The sequence below is a fragment of the Lolium perenne genome, chromosome 6 (assembly GCF_019359855.2).
Source record: "Lolium perenne isolate Kyuss_39 chromosome 6, Kyuss_2.0, whole genome shotgun sequence".
Classification (NCBI taxonomy): Eukaryota; Viridiplantae; Streptophyta; class Magnoliopsida; order Poales; family Poaceae; genus Lolium; species Lolium perenne.
This window is the reverse complement of record NC_067249.2, coordinates 182,606,156-182,628,452: the sequence shown is the minus strand read 5'-3', so window position 1 is coordinate 182,628,452 and position 22,297 is coordinate 182,606,156. Positions and strand designations below refer to the sequence as shown.

The window sequence follows — 22,297 nt, the reverse complement described above, 5'->3', positions numbered from 1 at the left end:
TTATTGGGCTGTAAGAGAACTAAGTAAAGATCCTAAGCTAGCCGGTAAGAAAAGATTGCTACAATTGAGTTCTCTAGATGAATGGGGAAGTGAAGCTTATGAAAATGCTAAACTCTTTAAAGAGAAAGTTAAGAAATGGCATGATAGAAGAATCATCAAAAGAGAATTTAATATTGGGGATAAAGTCCTATTGTATCGGTCTCGTCTCAGATTCTTTGCAGGGAAATTACTCTCGAAATGGGAAGGACCATATGTCGTTGAGGAGGTGTATCGTTCAGGAGCAATTAAAATTAGCTCTCTCCAAGGCGACGCCACACAAGTGGTGAATGGACAAAGACTCAAGCATTATATCTCAGGTGATTCTTATAATGAAGATGTTGATGTTATTCGAGTGGAAACACCGGAGGCTTTCATCAAAGGTCAAATTGACAGTCCGCCAGAGTTCGACTTTGAATAGGTAACAGTACTGGTAATGAAAAGTTCGTGTTTTACTTTCCGAACAATGTTTTTGCTGTTTTTGGAAAATATGAAAAATTACGAGATCGAAACGGAGTGGAGGAGACGCACGAGGGCGTGCCCCCATACCCCTCTCCGACTCTGGTTCGATCTGGTACTTTCCTGATGATGCGGGGTGGCCTTTGGACACCTACGCCTCAAGACCAAGAAGTGCAGCCCCACCTATCATCGACGCTACACCATGGCCAAGGAGTCCCCCAAGTGGACCAACAACACAAACCCCCGCCATATATGTCAAGGTGAACTCCTTCCTCTCGACACTCGACCTCGTCAATACCTTGGATGGAATGCTACCTCATGTCGGTGTGTTACATGTCATTAGGTACAAGAGTCATCGAGGAACCAGAGAGAAGGAACCCCCATGGTGCAAGGAAGAGAGAAGAAGAAGAATGAAGGAAGAAGGAGGGAAGAGGAAGAAGAGGCGAGAGGAGGAAGGCCGGCCGGTCCCAGGGCCGGTCCTCGACCGGCTCCTCTGACCGAACCACCCGGTCCCTGGTGCCCTGGTCGACTGGGCTCCTCGACCGGCTCGGCCGGTTTCCGGCCGGAACGTCGACCGGTGCCATCCGGAAGCAATCCCGGGGCTCGAAGCCCCGCCGGTCACCGTCCGGTCCAGGATCCGGTTTGGACCGGATGGGCCGGTCCTGCACCGGTCCAACCGGCCCTGTGACCGGATTTCACGGGTTTGACCCTACCAACTTGTACCCGTTCGACCCGAGCTGCCTTGTATGCCTATATAAGCACCCCGGTCGCCCCCTTACCTCTTTAGACAAGATTTAGGCTTAGACATGAAGTTGAGCTTTGTCTCCCTAGGGTTTCATCCCCTTTGTATCAAGGCTACCCTTGTTGGATGTATGGATTTGTGAGTGTGAGATTCTAGTGCTACCCACTCTCTCTCCCACTCCTAGATTCATCTCCCTCACCAATCTCTCCGCTCGGAATTCTACCGCGTGTCTCTTCCGGGTTGATTCTATTGGCGTGGTCCATCGAGCCACGGGGTAAGTATCGATTGTATCGGGTTGGTGTGCGTGCGTGAGTTCCTCGTGTTCTTCGTGTTCATCGTGTTCTTCGCGCTCTCCCTCTCTCCCTCCTTTGGATTTCGGGTCAACCGCAAGATCGGGCCACAAACGGGGTCTTAGACCACATCATATGGTATCAGCAGCTCTTGGTTACCGCGGATTTGACCTTCCACCCACTCGATTTCGTTCCTAGAAAATTTTCCAAAAAATAGCCCCAAATTGCCTCTTGACCGATCTGTGATTTGGTTGCGTTTTGAGTGGTTTTGGTCCGTGGATCTGGTGTTGTTGTGCTTGATCTACTATTTTCCCAACTTTGAGCCTCCGATTCCATCGTTTCCCTTCGTTTTGGTCGATTTGGATTTGGTTTGGGGAAGAACAGGAGAGAGAAAGCTCCAGCCCGCGAAATCCGGTTGAGGACCCGGTCAACCGGGCCCACGACCGGCCGAGCCAGCCCAGAACCCGGTCGACCGGGCGGCAACCGGGCAAGCCGGTCCAGGATCCGGTCTGACCGGGCCCCAGACCGGGCGCCTCCTCGCGCCCTCCTTCGACCTCGACTTCCGGCGATCTCCACCACCACCACCACCATCGCAGGTATAACTTGCAGCTTTCACCTTGTAACCCTCTTCCTTTTACGATCTATCCCATCGAGCATTGCTTGTCTAGTGTTGCGAGACATTGCACGTGGCCCCGCATTGTGAGGTGTGTGTGTCGCGTTGAGTAAGGCACCCAAGCAAACACTCGTGTGGCAAGATAGCAAAAGCGAGGCTAACGCTAACATAGTGCGTGAAAAAGCCCCAAAAACACAAAAAGAGTGCGAGTAGCACCATACATCCATACATCCATACATTCATACGCCCATACATACAAAAGTGTCCAAGTGCCACCAAAGATACAAACGAGTGCAAGTGCCACCATATACAAAAGAGAAAAAGCTTTTAAGCAAAGAGAGATACGAGAAGAGAGGCCGCGTGTGAATCTTGTTGTCTCTTCCTTTGCAACCGAAGCTTTGGCTCTCTTTGTGTTAGTGTGACAACGAGCACTTATACATACACTTTTCCGCTCATTCCTTGGTCGCACTAACCCCGTTCATCTCGTGTGTGCGTTCCATATCGTTCCGTGTTTATAGTGATCATCGCTTTGACATTTGAATTTTTGGATTTCACCCACTCTTGACAACATACTTGATTTCAGATTTCGTCTTTTGGCTTTCCACCACACTCACCTAACACCATATTTGCTAGCTTTTGCGTGTGTTTTTGTGTGAGTGCCCGATACAATTGACTTTGACCTCAGCTTGTTGGATCGCCCCGATCTTATCATACCACGGTAAGATTGCGAGGTAGTGTTCTTCCACTAACATACACCATATACATACCATCGTGCTAACATGGATAGCGAAGATGAGGATACGGAGGAGTACACGGAGCACTTCGAGGAGGATACCTCTTCAAGCACCGCGGATGTGGAGGAACATGTGGAGCTCGACACCGACTATGGCTCCGCGAGCATCACCGACATGACCGACGTCGACGAGCTCTACATCGACAATGGCTCGTCAAGCATCGACGACATGGTGGAGCACCACCTTGAGGACGACATCGACGAGCTCTACATCGACAATGGCTCGTCAAGCATCGACGACATGGTGGAGCAATGCCATGCCTACGACATCGACGCCATGGCGAAACCTCACCTCGACTCCACCTTGAGCAACGCCTATTTGGCCAATGGAGCTACATATGAGGATAGAGGACCTCCACGATGGCACCATCATATGGATCATCAAGAGCGTCCTCATCATGATCGTCATCGACACTCGTCTACGAGCTCCACAAGGCGCCACCATGAGAGTGCTTATGCACAAGATCGTCGACTTCAAGTACACCATATGGAGCATCAAGAGCGTCCCCATCATGAGCGTCATCGACACTATTCTCCAAGCTCCACAAGGCACCACAAGCAACATGCCAAGTCGCATGAGCCATCATCTAGGCATGGCAAGGACCGTCATCGACATACGTCACCACATGAGCTTCGCCGCCACAAGCCACTTCATGATCGCCATCGACCAACATCTTCCACGAGTCTTCGACGACACCACTCAAGCCATGGTGATGATGCACGAAGACGAGAGCCTCGACATGAAGGCGACAAACACCTTGATAGGGTGCCTACCACTCCAAGGATGGCAAGTGCACATCGAGCATACCTTCCTCATAAGGCGATTTCCACCTCTTGTGCCACCACCACAATGGCCTCTACCTCGTCACGTGCCTATGGACTCCGATGCTACAAGTGCAAGCAACAAGGCCACCCTCCACGGGAATATCCCAATCTCCTATGTGAGGTGTGCAAGGCCGAGGGTCACGTGGCATGGCAATGCACAACGCCAAGTGCCAAGACGCTCTACTTCGACAAGCTACAAGCACAAGTCCCCAAGATGCCTATTGCGCCCACACTTCAAGATGAAGAACTCCAAGGCCATCGCAAGGATGATGTGGATCCGAGCCTAGCTCTCCTCGTCACTACGGCGCCACCGCTTGAGGATGACTTGGGAGGCGATGGAGTTGAGCATGGTGACCATGGGATTCTCCCTTCACCTATGGAGGCGCATGGAGTTGAGATGGTTGAGCATGGGAATTTCCCTTCAACCAAGGAGGCGCGTGGAGATGAGAAAGTCGAGCCTACTCCCCTATGCTTCATTGATGAGTTGGTACCAATCCCATGTGAGAATGAGAGCCACTTAGCCCACTTGAGTGAGAGTGATAGTGAGTTGAGTGACTTCCACCCCATATGCGAGTTTGAGTGCTTCCATTTGGAGGACATGAGTGATACACTAAGTGAGTTGAGAGAGGTAGATGATAGGTCCATGGAGGACATCGCATTTGCTAACACATTAACCTCTCCCTCGTTTGTGTCTTCTTATGTTGCACTAGGTTCCACGGCGGACGAGTTCCCGCACATGGAGACGATGTACATGGTGCATGAAGATGATGATATCTCACCATGCTTGCTCCAAGATGGACATGTCGACCACATGGATCCTCCTACTTCCACAACACCTACCTCAAATGAGTCGGCCTACAAAGGTAACAACATAGGTGTTGATGATGCCATGATCCCACTAGTGGACATGATGACTTATGAGTGCATGCATGATCTCGATGATCCATTTGCTACTTCACATGCTACTTTCACTTTCCCATGTGATGCTTTGCTTGATAACATTGTTGATCATGTGAAATTGATTGCTAGTGATACCATGACCATGCCATGCTATGAGAGCTTCACATTTTCCCCGCTTGCTTGCAATGATAATGATTATGATCATGCTTGTGTTGTGACACCCTTGGTGAACACTTGCTCTTTACATAGGGTTGTCGACAACAATGATAACATGTTCCGCATGCTTTGCCCCAAATGTTTACACCATTCCATGATCATTGCATCCAAGATTGTGAACAATTGCTCTTTCTTATGCTTGGTATGCAAGAATGCTTATTTCATTGTCCATGAGATGGCCCCCATAGCCTTCTCCATTTTTGATGATCATGAGTTCCCACATGCCACGCATGCACCTTCATGCCATTTGCACTATCGCCATGCATTTCATACTATCTTGCTTGACACTAATGGTGATGTGCACAAGACATGGAACATCATGATGGATGATGTGTTCCTCTACCATGCACACACGCTTTTTGTTTTCTCTTTTGTGTGTATAGGTACCCGAATGACAACTTCCACCGCTACGGAGCATGAGCTCATGAAACGCGCAATTGAGAGCTACCCCAACAAGGACCCAACCCGCGGGAATCACACCAAAGGGTATGTTCCCACAAGCCTTCGCCTTCGTGTGTTTCCGACTTGCCTTGTCGAGTTTCCGGTTTGGTCCAACTCCTCGTCAACTCTTTTGCCTCTTATGCAACATATCTTGACACATCTTGTTGGCACAATGGTTGTTGTATGTCTTGATGTTATCATCATACACTCCGAGAATCTCAAGGACCATGTCATACATGTGAGAGACACCTTATGCATCTTGTGCCACATGTCACACAAAAAGTTGCTCTTCTTTGGATTTCTAAGTTCATCTATGGCATTTGCATTGGATTCTTTAACACTTGAGGATACCCATACTCGGCTCACGCCAACCACACTTTCCCAAGCAAGAAGTCTCCATCGCTTTGCCATTGCACATAACAATTTTGCCCACAATTTTGCCGCCGTTACTTGCCTTTTGATTGTTCCATTTGTGTGGGACAATGCCACACATCACATTTTTGCCACCTTACAAAGCATACAATTGCATGCACAAATTTTTGCCCTACCAAATTTTGGATACATCCACACTCTTTTGGTTCCCATTTTTGCCAAATGCCTCTTGGCGAAACGACTTGATGCTTCGTATTTGATTGAGAGCCTCTTGTTCGCCGATCACAAAATTGGCATGCACAAGCTTTCCTTTAGCAAGTTGTTTTTCCCCAAGCTCTTCTTCGACCGCGACTTTATCCCCCTACCACAACATGGGACAAGTTTCATGGACTACACCGTCGGTGAGGAGGAACAAGAGTCGAGGACGACTCTTCCCCAAGGGGGGGGAGATGATGCGGGGTGGCCTTTGGACACTGTAACATCCCAAGAGTAACACCTTAGTCCCTTTTACCTTTCTTGCCTTGTCATCATCTCATCATGTTGCATTCATGCATATTATCACCTTTGGTTTTTATAAATTGCATTTGGTTTTGGTTTTCTTTTTGTTTGCTTGCTTGGTTCTTCCTCCTTCTTCTTCTTGGTTCATCCCCTTCCTCTTGTGATGTTCCAAGAAAAGCTAACAAGCCTAAACCTATCCCTCTACTTGATCTATATTTCAAATAGGTCATGCCAAAATTTTCTATTATATGGTTGATAAACCTACCCCTCTCTTCTATTTTTGCAATGCTTAATATGTGCTTGAGTTGGGATCCCTTCCATCTCAAATGGTTGAGCCTATTAGGGTTTGCCAAACATTTGAATACCGCATATTTTCATCTCTCTTTATTTTCTCTATGGCTCACTCTCACTTTCTCTCTTTTATTTCTCAAGCCTACCATGTTGGTATCCCATGCTTGAGTTCTTCCCTGAATTCATTTCAAATTCTTCTCTTCTCAAAATTTCAGAAAATTATTTGAAAGAAGAAAAGAAAATAAAAGAGAAAAGCCTAAAACTAACCCACCTATCTAATCCAACCCGGCCCAACCTTCTCTTCACCAAAGTGGCATGCAAGCCACCCCCACACTCACCTTTCCACGTGAGACAACCTCACCAAATCAGGCATGAAGCAAGCTCCAACCTCCACGCCTCCTTTCTCCTCCATCCACGGCTCCCCTTCTCCTCTCTTAAACAGCAGCAGCTCCAGACCAAACCCTACCCCTCTTCCTCCTCCTCCAAAACAGCCAGCCGCCACTTTGCTCCCGGGGACAAAACCCCATCAACCTGCAGCTCGCCACCGTCATTCGCCTCGTCGCCATGGACGTCCTCGCCATCACCTGAGCACGGAGAGGCACCCCTTCGTCCTCCTCTACACCTCGTCGTCACCCAGGGCCTCAAGCACGCCAAGGCCGGCAGCAAGCTCTTCTTCATCTTCTTCAACTTCTCCCGGCCTCTCCTTCGTCCTCGTCGTCGGCTGCCCCTCCTCCTCATCTCCGACCACCCCTGGGTGAGAAGCACCTCCTCTCCTCACCGTGCATGCCTCAGCAACCTTGCATCGAGTCAGATACGAGAGATCGAGCGAGATCGAAAAACGAAAACGAAAACGGAGATCACATGCCCAGTTTTTCTGCTTGGGAACGTTGTCTTCCGACGGATCTCACCGCCAGCACAGGCCACTACAGAACGCGCTCTTCGTACCGCTGTAAAGCTGAGACGTAGATCTACAACTTTTGTTTTGGAGTCACCTAATTTCGTTGCCTGTAGATGACGCCACATTCGTTCAAAGATCAGTCCAGAAAATCGTTTTCAGACTTCCATCTGTTTTCTACCGTGTCTCTGTGCCGTTTTCCGACGAGCATCGCCGGCTATCCCTTCCACCCCAGCATGTGTTCTTGGTATCGCTAGATGCACGGCAGGACCCTCTTTCTCCTCGACTTGGAATCATCCAAAACGGTCAAGAAACGGCGACGCCATCTTCCTCCAAACGTTGGACCAGAAACAGATCTCGTTTCTCAGATTCAGTTTCGCCGTGTCGCAGTCCTACTTTCCGACGAGCCTCTCCGTCGCCACGCTGCTCCGTCTCCACTCATACCTGCTTCCTTCCAATCTTGGCACAACCAGCTTACTCAACTCGTCGAGAGTTCCTCGATTGGCCTCTCAGTTTCTTCGTTCTCGACGCTTTAAAACTCGTGCACAGACCGTCTGTCAGTGTCAGTTTTCAGCTTGTCACTGTCGAATCTTCAGTTACCTGAGACCACAGTTTACTTTGTCTGAGTTCTATAACCTATCACATTCGAACACGTAGCGCAGTGGCTGGTTTTCCCAACCTTTTTGAATCTGCCTAAATTTCAATCTATTTATTTTTGTACTTTTCGAAACTCAAATTTGACAAATGATATATCCATTTTGATCAGCATTTCATGATCTATCCAACTATGAACTCAGTTTTGGGTTTTGGATAAATAAAATTTGGACAAAATTAAAATCTGAATTAATTTGAGTATTATGGCATAATTCATATCTTCAATTCTACAATTCCAAATTGTGCAAATTATATATCCTTTATCATCAGAAAAGTGAGAGGAACTCAAATCTTGCATCCTCATGCATCATTGGCATCATCTCTGAATTGTCCAAATTAAATATGCAACATGAACAAAAACTATATGTGAGGGTGTTTATCATTTCATGTGAATTATGAGCACCCCACTTAATTTTGCCTTGCACAAATCATCTTGCCATGCCATCATGCATCATATTGCGCATTGCATTTACTTGTATTGATTTGTGCCTTTACTTTCCTTGTATGTGCTATTTGTTTCTTCTCGAGTAGACGCCGACGCAGAGCAGTACGAGCAGGAGTACGAGTTCCCCCTGGAGGATCGTGTCGGTGCTTCTACCTCTGATCTGACAGGCGAGCCCACCCCTTCACCTATTTTACATTTACATGCTCTTTTGATCTATTGCTATCCTTATGTTGCGATTCTGTTGTGTCACGTGTCCTATCCACCTGTTACCTATATCTCCGAGATACACCTCCTCGCCCTACCTATTGTTTGTTGATTGCCAGCTTTGCGAGTCGTAGGCGAGTTTAGGATTTTGTTGATATCTCGAAATGTTCGGGATATCTTGTTGGGCTGTTGACACATGTACCACCTTTTTCAAAATGATGATGATAACTTTTGCTACAACTTAAAATTGCTAAGGGTTATAATATTGCAGAGGCATCGGTGAGCCCCTTTGCGAAAGCATCGGATTTTTGTCTCGCTTGTGTCCCCTAGGACCCGAGTTCTTGTTATCTGTTTCTAAGACTGAGCGCGCTAACCACTCGTGGGAGGTTTTATCGGGACCCCCCATCACCCATTACCATTTCTCAAGTCTGTTGAAAAGGGGGCCACAACCTTGGTTTTATTTGCCTATGCCATGTATGCCATGTATGCCATGCTTTACTTACTGTTGCCTTCGGGTGTTTATTACTGTTGCCTTCGGGTGTTTACTGCATCGTACTCGCGGAACGTTTAGCGAGCGTGTGGTTATGCACGCCTAGCCGTTAACGCAAACCCTGAGTCCGCATCGGAGTACGGCCGAACTTCGTTTCGGGTAGCTTAGTCGGGTGGCCCCCCTAGGCATTCTTGTTGATTTGGGAACGGTCTTGTTGTGAGACTCCGCACTTGCTATGCGGGTTCGAGCATGCGTGTATGGTAACATTGGTGCACCCTCGCAGGTTAAATCTTTTCGGAAAGCCGTGTCCGCGGTTATGGACGACTTGGAGCTGTTTAACTCGATCATAGAATAACTTACACCTAATGTTGTCGCTAATAACTTGCTAATTATTTGCGTAGTAAGTTAGCCCTATTATAATGGAATGGATATAAAATTGTCAACTGTGTGAGTGCCTTGTTAGTACCTCTTGGCTAAGGGGGATCGCACTGGCTGGGTTGTTGTTTGCAGAGTATAGAACTGCTAGAATATGCGCTCTCTCATCTTCTCTATTAGACGGATGTTGTAGCGTGTCTCTATTGGATAGTGCTTTGCTGCCGCTAAACTCCACATATAGCCGGGCGAAGTTTACACCGCCCACCAGCAAGCATAGCTGGTCTTGTCTCGCAAGTACGTGCCAACGGTACTTACCCTCGTTTTTCTTCCTCTTTTTCCGGAACACGCTTTTCGACAAACAGGTACGACAGATGATGAGCAGTACTCAGGTGGCTACTTTGTCGAGTTCACGGACGACGACTTCGTTGCGTAGCAGGATCGTTCCTAAGGCAGCAGCCTGTGGCATGTTGGTTATGGGAACACCGCTTGATTATCTTCAGGACTCTTAGTCCCATTTGGTTCTTGTCTGTACCCAGACTTTTTGGCTATCTTATGTATGATGTAATGTTGGGACATGTGTCCTCTGAGTGTCATTTGGATCTTGCTCATTAGAGCGTTGATATATATATGAACCTTATTTCCATCTTTTGTGTCATACATAGTCATGTTGTGATATTCAAGCTGTATTCTACCCTCGTATCCTGTGCACAGTGTGTGTATGTGTGAAGTGCACAGGAAGGTGAAGCACTCAGGCCTGGAAAGCCTAACGTGAGCCTATGAGGTGGGTGTTGTGTGCATGGGCGTGTCGAGCTTTGCTTGGCCTACCCATAAGCTTGGGAATGTGAGGCGACCTCACGGTCCTTTGTAGTGACCTCATGCACATAAACCCCTCGTACCTGCGCGCTCTGGGTTTTCCTACTCCTGGGGCTTACAGACTTGGTATCAGAGCAGGACTGCCTTTAGGAGCCCCTTGCAGCGGACGAAGTTGAGTCTAGAAACTAATATTTTAGTAGCTACATAGGAAAAATTGTGCGCGAGAGTAGGAATTCTGCTTTTATTTCTTACCCCACCCACCCTCCCTCTGGTAAGGACGTGCAACGGTTTTACTCTATTCTTATCTTGTTTCACCTAGGCTTGGACGTGTTTGTGGGAAACCATAGTGCCATAGGGAAAAGTGTTTTGAAAAATTTTCTGTACTATGGTTGCTTCATTATCATCCTTGATCAATCTCCACATATAATCTGTTCCTTTGCCATGTTAGTATTTTCATGCTAACATGTTCTTTCGTTGTTCCGTTGCTATCTTGGTTCATCTGTTGTTCCGACGCAACCCACCTACGTGCCTCGTCCGAAGGTTTTATTTCCCGCCCTCCCAACCCTCTTTCTGTTCCACGGAGATCTTAAGTTCAGCAAAAGATCTGTTTTAGCTGTACAAGACAAATGGTTCCTTGGCTTTCCTGTCAACCCTTTTTCAGCTACAGTTCTGTTTGATACCGGAGCGTCACATTCTTTCATCTCTCAAAGTTTCGCACATGCATGAGTTTGTTGTGTTTTCCTTGCTGTCTAATCTCGTGGTTCTCTCTCCCAGTGGACAAATGTTATCTTCGAAGATCAGTCTTGACAATCAATCAAAGTTTGAACTTTTTGTTCGAGGTTTTCCTCATTCTCTCCTCAGTTCTGGCATTAATGTCATCCTTGGCATGGATTGGTTGAAGGCCAACAAAGTCGTCATTGATTGCGCCAACCATTCAGTTTCTTTTCCTACTGCATCAGGAACCTTGACCTATACACCTTCCCAAACACCTTCCGTTCAGCTCTTTGCTTTGAATCCTAGTTCTCTTCCGGAGCTTGAGTCTATATCGGTGGTTTGCGACTTTCCTGATGTCTTTCCTGAAGAACTTCCAGGTATGCCACCTGACAGGGCTGTTGAGTTCGTCATTGAACTAGAGCCTGGAACAGCTCCTATCTCAAAGCGGCCATACAAAATGGGTCCAAATGAGTTGGCTGAACTCAAGAAGCAGCTTGACGAGTTGCAAAAACTTGGTTTCATTCAGCCAAGCACTTCTCCATGGGGATGTCCTACCATCTTCGTGAAGAAAAAGGATAAAACTGATCGATTGGTGGTTGATTACCGTCCTCTCAATGAGAAAACGATCAAGAATACATATCCTCTTCCTCGCATCAATGAGCTCTTTGATCAACTTGCGGGTGCAACTGTGTTCTCTAAGATGGATTTGAGAAGTGGTTATCACCAAATCAAAATCCGCAAGGAGGATGTACCCAAGACAGCCTTCAAAACTCGTTATGGTCTCTACGAATACACCGTCATGTCCTTTGGCCTCACTAATGCTCCTGCCACTTTCTCTCGGTTGATGAACTACATTTTCATGGAGTACCTCGACAAGTTTGTGGTAGTCTATCTTGATGATATCCTTGTCTACTCCAAGTCCAATGAGGAGCATGAAGAGCATCTTCGCCTCATCCTCATGAAGCTTCGTGAGCACCGTCTCTATGCCAAGTTCTCCAAATGTGAATTTTGGCTTCCTCAAGTCGTCTATCTTGGTCATGTCATTTCAGGAAAGGGCATTGCTGTCAATCCTGAAACCGTCAAGGCGATCGTTGAATGGCTTCCTCCGAAGAATGTCAAGCAAGTGAGAAGTTTCCTCGGTTTGGCAAGTTACTGCCGCCGCTTTGTTGAGAATTTCTCCAAGATCGCCAAGCCTCTTACCGATCTCCTCAAGAAAGACAAGAAGTTCCTTTGGTCTCCTCAATGCCAAGAAAGCTTTGACCTCCTCAAGAAGAAGCTCACTTCGACACCAGTTCTTGTTCTTCCAGATACTTCTAAACCTTTCCAGATCTTCTGTGATGCCTCTCTTCATGGACTAGGCGCTGTCCTCATGCAAGAACGTCAAGTTGTGGCGTATGCTTCTCGCCAGTTGAAAAAGCATGAACTCAACTATCCCACACATGATCTTGAGCTTGCAGCCGTGTTACATGCTTTAATAACATGGCGCCAATACTTGTTGGGCAACAAATGTGAGATCTTCACCGACCACAAGAGTCTCAAATACATCTTCACACAACCCAACTTGAACCTCCGTCAAACGAGATGGATGGAAACCATCAAGGACTTTGATCTGCCTATCAGCTACACTCCAGGCAAAGCTAATGTCATGGCTGACGCCCTTAGTCGCAAGTCCTATTGCAACAACCTCATGATTCAAGAAAGTCAACCTGCTCTTTATGAAGAATTTAGGAAATTGAATCTTGAGCTTGTTCCCCAAGGCTACCTTGCAAACTTGGTGATCACGCAAACTCTTGAAGATAAGATCCGAAAAGGCAGTTGCGAGATATTTGCAGCAAGAATATCAAAGAGAATATGCACAAGCCCAAGTACAAGTCTTTCTCTCTCGACGATCAAGGAACTCTCTTCTTCCAAGGTCGTTTTGTTGTTCCGAATGATCTAGACCTGAGAAACCTCATTCTCAAAGAAGCTCACGACACTCCTCTTTCTATCCATCCTGGCAGCACAAAGATGTATCTCGACATCAAGTCTACCTATTGGTGGACTAGGATGAAAAGGGATGTTGCTCGCTATGTCTCAGAATGTGATGTCTGTCGCCGTGTCAAAGCAGAACATCAGAGACTGCCGGTGTCCTCCAACCCCTAAAGATTCCCGAGTGGAAATGGGATAAGATTGAGATGGACTTCATAATCGGTTTTCCAAAGTCTCGGAAAGGCAATGATGCTATCTTCGTGGTGATCGACCGTCTTTCTAAGGTTGCTCACTTCCTTCTGTCAAAGAAACAATATCTCGCTAGTCGGTTGGCTGAGCTCTACACCGCAAAGATTGTTTCTCTTCATGGTGTTCCCTTGAAAATAAGCTACGATCGCGGAAGCATCTTCACTTCCAAGTTTTGGGCAAGCTTTCGAGAAAGCTATGGGAACTAATCGCTCTTCAAAGACATGACTTACCATCCGCAAACGAGTGGGCAAGTCGAAAGAGTCAATCAGATTCTCGAGGACATGCTCCGTGCCTGTGTTATCTCCTTCGGCATGAAATGGGAAGAATGTCTTCCATTCGCTGAGTTCTCTTACAACAACAGCTATCAAGCCAGTTTGGGTATGGCACCCTTCGAAGCTCTCTATGGTCGCAAATGCAGAACACCTCTGAACTGTGCGAAAGCGGTGAAAGGCAAATCTTTGGCCCCGATGTCATCAACGAGGCTGAAGAAAAGGTGCGAATCATTCGTGACAATCTGAAGATAGCACAATCTCGGCAGAAAAGCTGTTATGATAGCAAGCACCGTGATATGTTATATCAGCCTGGTGATCAAGCCTACCTTCGTGTTACTCCTATGAGGGGCACTCATCGCTTCGGTATCAAAGGCAAGCTGGCGCCAAGATACATTGGTCCTTTCAAAGTTCTAGCAAAGCGTGGTGAAGTCGCTTACCTCCTTGAACTTCCTGAGAAGCTCTCCAAAGTGCACGATGTCTTCCACGTGTCACAGCTCAAGAAGTGCTTCAAAGATCCGGGCCGTGCAGTTGATCACGAGTCCATTGACCTCCAAGAAGACCTCTCATACAAAGAGCATCCCGTTCGGATTCTTGATGAAGCTGAACGCCGTACTCGCAACAACTCTGTCAAGTTCCTCAAGGTGCAGTGGTCGCACCATTCCGATAAAGAAGCAACTTGGGAGCGGGAAGATCAACTCCGTTCCGAGTACCCGGCCTTTTTCTCTTCTTCCTGAGAATCTCGGGGCGCGATTCCTTCAAGGGGGGGCGTTTGTAACATCCCAAGAGTAACACCTTAGTCCCTTTTACCTTTCTTGCCTTGTCATCATCTCATCATGTTGCATTCATGCATATTATCACCTTTGGTTTTTATAAATTGCATTTGGTTTTGGTTTTCTTTTTGTTTGCTTGCTTGGTTCTTCCTCCTTCTTCTTCTTGGTTCATCCCCTTCCTCTTGTGATGTTCCAAGAAAAGCTAACAAGCCTAAACCTATCCCTCTACTTGATCTATATTTCAAATAGGTCATGCCAAAATTTTCTATTATATGGTTGATAAACCTACCCCTCTCTTCTATTTTTGCAATGCTTAATATGTGCTTGAGTTGGGATCCCTTCCATCTCAAATGGTTGAGCCTATTAGGGTTTGCCAAACATTTGAATACCGCATATTTTCATCTCTCTTTATTTTCTCTATGGCTCACTCTCACTTTCTCTCTTTTATTTCTCAAGCCTACCATGTTGGTATCCCATGCTTGAGTTCTTCCCTGAATTCATTTCAAATTCTTCTCTTCTCAAAATTTCAGAAAATTATTTGAAAGAAGAAAAGAAAATAAAAGAGAAAAGCCTAAAACTAACCCACCTATCTAATCCAACCCGGCCCAACCTTCTCTTCACCAAAGTGGCATGCAAGCCACCCCCACACTCACCTTTCCACGTGAGACAACCTCACCAAATCAGGCATGAAGCAAGCTCCAACCTCCACGCCTCCTTTCTCCTCCATCCACGGCTCCCCTTCTCCTCTCTTAAACAGCAGCAGCTCCAGACCAAACCCTACCCCTCTTCCTCCTCCTCCAAAACAGCCAGCCGCCACTTTGCTCCCGGGGACAAAACCCCATCAACCTGCAGCTCGCCACCGTCATTCGCCTCGTCGCCATGGACGTCCTCGCCATCACCTGAGCACGGAGAGGCACCCCTTCGTCCTCCTCTACACCTCGTCGTCACCCAGGGCCTCAAGCACGCCAAGGCCGGCAGCAAGCTCTTCTTCATCTTCTTCAACTTCTCCCGGCCTCTCCTTCGTCCTCGTCGTCGGCTGCCCCTCCTCCTCATCTCCGACCACCCCTGGGTGAGAAGCACCTCCTCTCCTCACCGTGCATGCCTCAGCAACCTTGCATCGAGTCAGATACGAGAGATCGAGCGAGATCGAAAAACGAAAACGAAAACGGAGATCACATGCCCAGTTTTTCTGCTTGGGAACGTTGTCTTCCGACGGATCTCACCGCCAGCACAGGCCACTACAGAACGCGCTCTTCGTACCGCTGTAAAGCTGAGACGTAGATCTACAACTTTTGTTTTGGAGTCACCTAATTTCGTTGCCTGTAGATGACGCCACATTCGTTCAAAGATCAGTCCAGAAAATCGTTTTCAGACTTCCATCTGTTTTCTACCGTGTCTCTGTGCCGTTTTCCGACGAGCATCGCCGGCTATCCCTTCCACCCCAGCATGTGTTCTTGGTATCGCTAGATGCACGGCAGGACCCTCTTTCTCCTCGACTTGGAATCATCCAAAACGGTCAAGAAACGGCGACGCCATCTTCCTCCAAACGTTGGACCAGAAACAGATCTCGTTTCTCAGATTCAGTTTCGCCGTGTCGCAGTCCTACTTTCCGACGAGCCTCTCCGTCGCCACGCTGCTCCGTCTCCACTCATACCTGCTTCCTTCCAATCTTGGCACAACCAGCTTACTCAACTCGTCGAGAGTTCCTCGATTGGCCTCTCAGTTTCTTCGTTCTCGACGCTTTAAAACTCGTGCACAGACCGTCTGTCAGTGTCAGTTTTCAGCTTGTCACTGTCGAATCTTCAGTTACCTGAGACCACAGTTTACTTTGTCTGAGTTCTATAACCTATCACATTCGAACACGTAGCGCAGTGGCTGGTTTTCCCAACCTTTTTGAATCTGCCTAAATTTCAATCTATTTATTTTTGTACTTTTCGAAACTCAAATTTGACAAATGATATATCCATTTTGATCAGCATTTCATGATCTATCCAACTATGAACTCAGTTTTGGGTTTTGGATAAATAAAATTTGGACAAAATTAAAATCTGAATTAATTTGAGTATTATGGCATAATTCATATCTTCAATTCTACAATTCCAAATTGTGCAAATTATATATCCTTTATCATCAGAAAAGTGAGAGGAACTCAAATCTTGCATCCTCATGCATCATTGGCATCATCTCTGAATTGTCCAAATTAAATATGCAACATGAACAAAAACTATATGTGAGGGTGTTTATCATTTCATGTGAATTATGAGCACCCCACTTAATTTTGCCTTGCACAAATCATCTTGCCATGCCATCATGCATCATATTGCGCATTGCATTTACTTGTATTGATTTGTGCCTTTACTTTCCTTGTATGTGCTATTTGTTTCTTCTCGAGTAGACGCCGACGCAGAGCAGTACGAGCAGGAGTACGAGTTCCCCCTGGAGGATCGTGTCGGTGCTTCTACCTCTGATCTGACAAAGTAGCCCACCCTTCACCTATTTTACATTTACATGCTCTTTTGATCTATTGCTATCCTTATGTTGCGATTCTGTTGTGTCACGTGTCCTATCCACCTGTTACCTATATCTCCGAGATACACCTCCTCGCCCTACCTATTGTTTGTTGATTGCCAGCTTTGCGAGTCGTAGGCGAGTTTAGGATTTTGTTGATATCTCGAAATGTTCGGGATATCTTGTTGGGCTGTTGACACATGTACCACCTTTTTCAAAATGATGATGATAACTTTTGCTACAACTTAAAATTGCTAAGGGTTATAATATTGCAGAGGCATCGGTGAGCCCCTTTGCGAAAGCATCGGATTTTTGTCTCGCTTGTGTCCCCTAGGACCCGAGTTCTTGTTATCTGTTTCTAAGACTGAGCGCGCTAACCACTCGTGGGAGGTTTTATCGGGACCCCCCATCACCCATTACCATTTCTCAAGTCTGTTGAAAAGGGGGCCACAACCTTGGTTTTATTTGCCTATGCCATGTATGCCATGTATGCCATGCTTTACTTACTGTTGCCTTCGGGTGTTTATTACTGTTGCCTTCGGGTGTTTACTTCTGTACTGTACCCCGCGGAACGTTTAGCGAAGCGTGTGGTTCGCACGCCTAGCCGTTAACGCAAACCCTGAGTCCGCATCGGAGTACGGCCGAACTTCGTTTCGGGTAGCTTAGTCGGGTGGCCCCCCTAGGCATTCTTGTTGATTTGGGAACGGTCTTGTTGTGAGACTCCGCACTTGCTATGCGGGTTCGAGCATGCGTGTATGGTAACATTGGTGCACCTATGTGGTTAAATCTTTTCGGAAAGCCGTGTCCGCGGTTATGGACGACTTGGAGCTGTTTAACTCGATCATAGAATAACTTACACCTAATGTTGTCGCTAATAACTTGCTAATTATTTGCGTAGTAAGTTAGCCCTATTATAATGGAATGGATATAAAATTGTCAACTGTGTGAGTGCCTTGTTAGTACCTCTTGGCTAAGGGGGATCGCACTGGCTGGGTTGTTGTTTGCAGAGTATAGAACTGCTAGAATATGCGCTCTCTCATCTTCTCTATTAGACGGATGTTGTAGCGTGTCTCTATTGGATAGTGCTTTGCTGCCGCTAAACTCCACATATAGCCGGGCGAAGTTTACACCGCCCACCAGCAAGCATAGCTGGTCTTGTCTCGCAAGTACGTGCCAACGGTACTTACCCTCGTTTTTCTTCCTCTTTTTCCGGAACACGCTTTTCGACAAACAGGTACGACAGATGATGAGCGTACTCGGTGGCTACTTTGTCGAGTTCACGGACGACCACTTCGTTGCGTGAAAGGTGATCGTTCCTAAGGCGGCGGCTGTGGCATGTTGGTTATGGGAACACCGCTTGATTATCTTCAGGACTCTTAGTCCCATTTGGTTCTTGTCTGTACCCAGACTTTTTGGCTATCTTATGTATGATGTAATGTTGGGACATGTGTCCTCTGAGTGTCATTTGGATCTTGCTCATTAGAGCGTTGATATATATATGAACCTTATTTCCATCTTTTGTGTCATACATAGTCATGTTGTGATATTCAAGCTGTATTCTACCCTCGTATCCTGTGCACAGTGTGTGTATGTGTGAAGTGCACAGGAAGGTGAAGCACTCAGGCCTGGAAAGCCTAACGTGAGCCTATGAGGTGGGTGTTGTGTGCATGGGCGTGTCGAGCTTTGCTTGGCCTACCCATAAGCTTGGGAATGTGAGGCGACCTCACGGTCCTTTGTAGTGACCTCATGCACATAAACCCCTCGTACCTGCGCGCTCTGGGTTTTCCTACTCCTGGGGCTTACAGACACCTACGCCTCAAGACCAAGAAGTGCAGCCCCGCCTATCATCGACGCTACACCATGGCCAAGGAGTCCCCCAAGTGGACCAACAACACAAACCCCCGCCATATATGTCAAGGTGAACTCCTTCCTCTCGACACTCGACCTCGTCAATACCTTGGATGGAATGCTACCTCATGTCGGTGTGTTACATGTCATTAGGTACAAGAGTCATCGAGGAACCGGAGAGAAGGAACCCCCATGGTGCAAGGAAGAGAGAAGAAGAAGAATGAAGGAAGAAGGAGGGAAGAGGAAGAAGAGGCGAGAGGAGGAAGGCCGGCCGGTCCCAGGGCCGGTCGGCCAGGGCTCTGACCGGACCACCGGCCCCGAGCCCGGCTCGATCGGGCTTCGACCGGCTCGGCCGGTTTTCGACCGAACGTCGGCCGGTGCCATCCGGAAGCAATCCCGGGGCTCCCGGCCCCGCCTGGGCCACCGTCCGGTCCAGGATCCGGTTTGGACCGGATGGGCCGGTCCTGCATCTCCGGTCCAACCGGCCTGTGACCGGATTTCACGGGTTTGACCCTACCAACTTGTACCCGTTCGACCCGAGCTGCCTTGTATGCCTATATAAGCACCCTGCCCCCTTACCTCTTTAGACAAGATTTAGGCTTAGACATGAAGTTGAGCTTTGTCTCCCTAGGGTTTCATCCCCTTTGTATCAAGGCTACCCTTGTTGGATGTATGGATTTGTGAGTGTGAGATTCTAGTGCTACCCACTCTCTCTCCCACTCCTAGATTCATCTCCCTCACCAATCTCTCCGCTCGGAATTCTACCGCGTGTCTCTTCCGGGTTGATTCTATTGGCGTGGTCCATCGAGCCACGGGGTAAGTATCGATTGTATCGGGTTGGTGTGCGTGCGTGAGTTCCTCGTGTTCTTCGTGTTCATCGTGTTCTTCGCGCTCTCCCTCTCTCCCTCCTTTGGATTTCGGGTCAACCGCAAGATCGGGCCACAAACGGGGTCTTAGACCACATCACCTTATCTCGTAAAAACTCCTGCCATATAATCCCCCGGACCCCTGGAGGTCCGTATATCGTTTTCTCGACGTGTTTTGTTTCGAGTTGTTTTTTGCCAGGTTCTGTTTCGGATCTAGAGCCATCATGACTTCGTCGGATACTCCGAAGGACAGCGTCTGCGAGGACGTCGTCAACCTGTACATGAACGAGCTGAAGATGCACCCCAAGGAGTTGCTTCTCGTTGATGGAGAGTTGCAGATCAAAGATGTCCAGGGTCCTAAAGGAGAAGGAAGCTTGGAAGACAGGATGGAGAAGCTAGAACAAGAGGTTTTCAACTACAAGAAGATGGCTGAGCGTGAAGTGGACATCTTCCACAAGATTATGTCTGAACTTATTGATGCACACAAGAAGGAGACTGCAAAGCTGTGGGACGACATCCTCTCACTTCACGACACCACCAACAAACTCCAAGCTCAACTCTATGACGTTCGTAATCGGAATCGTGAGTATGAAAACAGGTTTAAACACATAAGCTATGCTGCTAGTTTCAGGATTCCCGAGACCAAGATGTCGTTTGTTGATGGAGAGCCTCTTCCTTGGAAGTCTGATGATGGAAATTCATCACCACCACCGCCGAAGGAGTAATTCATCATCGGTATTGGCATCCCCTTGGTTTGTTCCAAGCTTGGGGGAGTGCCGCGGTATAACATCATCACTATCTTTTACTTTTTACTGTCAAGTAGTGTCATATCATGAGTAGGGAAGTTATCATATAAGATGGGTTGCCGTGTGGAAGTATCTCTCCTTTAGTTGGTTGTCTATGTATCCCTTGGTGTGAGTTATCGTTATGGAATATTAATGAGAAGTCTTATCATTTACATATTGCACATCTTATTTTAGTTTGCAACCTCTATTATATGATTGATCTTGTTATTAGTATTGGTATCACTTTGGGAGCATTGAGTTAATCTATTTGGTCTTGGCAAACTTAGCTTTGGTCAATAGCAATAACACTTTGAGGTTTAAGTAGAAAAGAGAAATACATGTAGATATGTTGTTTCATTGTCTTTCTTTCTTATTAGCTCCTTAGCTTATTATTCTGAAGTTAAAATTTTTTGTGCTTACAAGGAAGATGCATGATTGTTTCTATCACATGTATATTTGTTTGTTTCCCACAACTCTTGTGCTTGCTAATTAACCTTGCTAGCCAAAAACCTGTACTGAGAGGGAATGCTTCTCGTACATCCAAACTTGAACCCAAACATGTGCCATTTGTGTCCACCATAACTACCTACTACATGGTATTTCCTGCCATTCCAAGTAAATACTTCGTGTGCTACCTTTAAACAATTCAAAATTTATCATCTCTTATTTGTGTCAATGTTTTATAGCTCATGAGGAAGTATGTGGTGTTTTATCTTTCAATCTTGTTGGGCAACTTTCACCAATGGACTAGTGGCTTCATCCACTTATCCAATAATTTTGCATAAAGAGCTGGCAATGGGGTTCCCAGCCCCGATTAATTAACCATCATAATTTTACAAATAGACACTCCTCCACGGTATGTGATTGTTGGAAGGCACCCGAGGATTCGGTTAGCCATGGCTTGAGAAGGCAAAGGAGGGGAGGAGTGTCATCTAAATAAAACTAAAATAAAAAGGCACTCCTTCATGGTATGAGATTGTTGGCAGGCACCCGAAGAATCGGTTAGCCATGGTTTGTGAAAGCAAAGGTTGGGAGGAGTGCCAACCTAAAATAAAACTTTATGGGAGCCGCTCTTCGAGAGTTTGTCTGGCAAGGGGGTTAGAGTACCCGCTACCAGTCGTTGACAACAACAAACACCTCTCAAAATGTTACTTTTACTCTCTTTATATGATTTCAAAACTGAAAAGGCTCTAGCACATGATTTAATCCCTGCTTCCCTCTGCGAAGGGCCTGTCTTTTACTTTATGTTGAGTCAGTAAACCTATTTCCCTCCATCTTAAGCAAGCATTTGAGTTGTTGTGATCAAACCATCTATATTGTGATTTACTTCATCATGTCTTTTACTCTTCCTTGTTCAGTACAAGTTTTATCCGAATGAATATAGCTTTGAAAGTTATCAATGATTATGAGGAGATTATTATGATTGAGTATGCAAGTTGTGCCATATAAACTTTAACATGAGAGCGCTGCTCGATAGATAATTATAACTTGTTAATTGTTCTCTGACCAAGAACGAAGTTTGCCATCACCAACTATGATTTCTTATGCACCTTTATTTGTGATTACCTTATACTTGTTTCAAGTTGAATTATATGAGGAAGTTGTTTACTAGAATGTCTTGTGTGAATGAATATGATGCTTCTTGTCCGTATTTTATTTATCGACTCTTCACTCCATAAACATGTGGTCCTGTTTACCGAGTTCAGTTTCGCTTGGGGACAAGCGAAGTCTAAGCTTGGGGGGAGTTGATACGTCCAATTTGCATCACTATTTTATATCATAATTTACTGTTATTCGTTGATATATTTCATATTTGGAGATGATACTTATGTTATTTCATCTATTTTGCATGTTTCGTGATTATTGGAGGATCGCGCACCGGAGTCAGGATTCTGCTGGTAAAAGCGCCGTCAGAATGCAATATTTCGGAAGATCAACAATTGACAGAAATTATATGAAAATTCC

The 22,297-nt window shown here is 46.5% G+C and overlaps 1 long non-coding RNA gene across 1 annotated transcript; it reads left to right on the top strand.

Annotated features, from left to right (window-relative positions):
• Positions 1-6,326: 6,326 nt before the first annotated feature.
• On the top strand, positions 6,327-16,799 carry LOC139832859 (uncharacterized). Its single transcript, XR_011747473.1, has 3 exons — positions 6,327-7,230; positions 8,557-8,637; positions 16,721-16,799. It is a non-coding gene; the product is annotated as an uncharacterized lncRNA (long non-coding RNA).
• Positions 16,800-22,297: the final 5,498 nt, after the last annotated feature.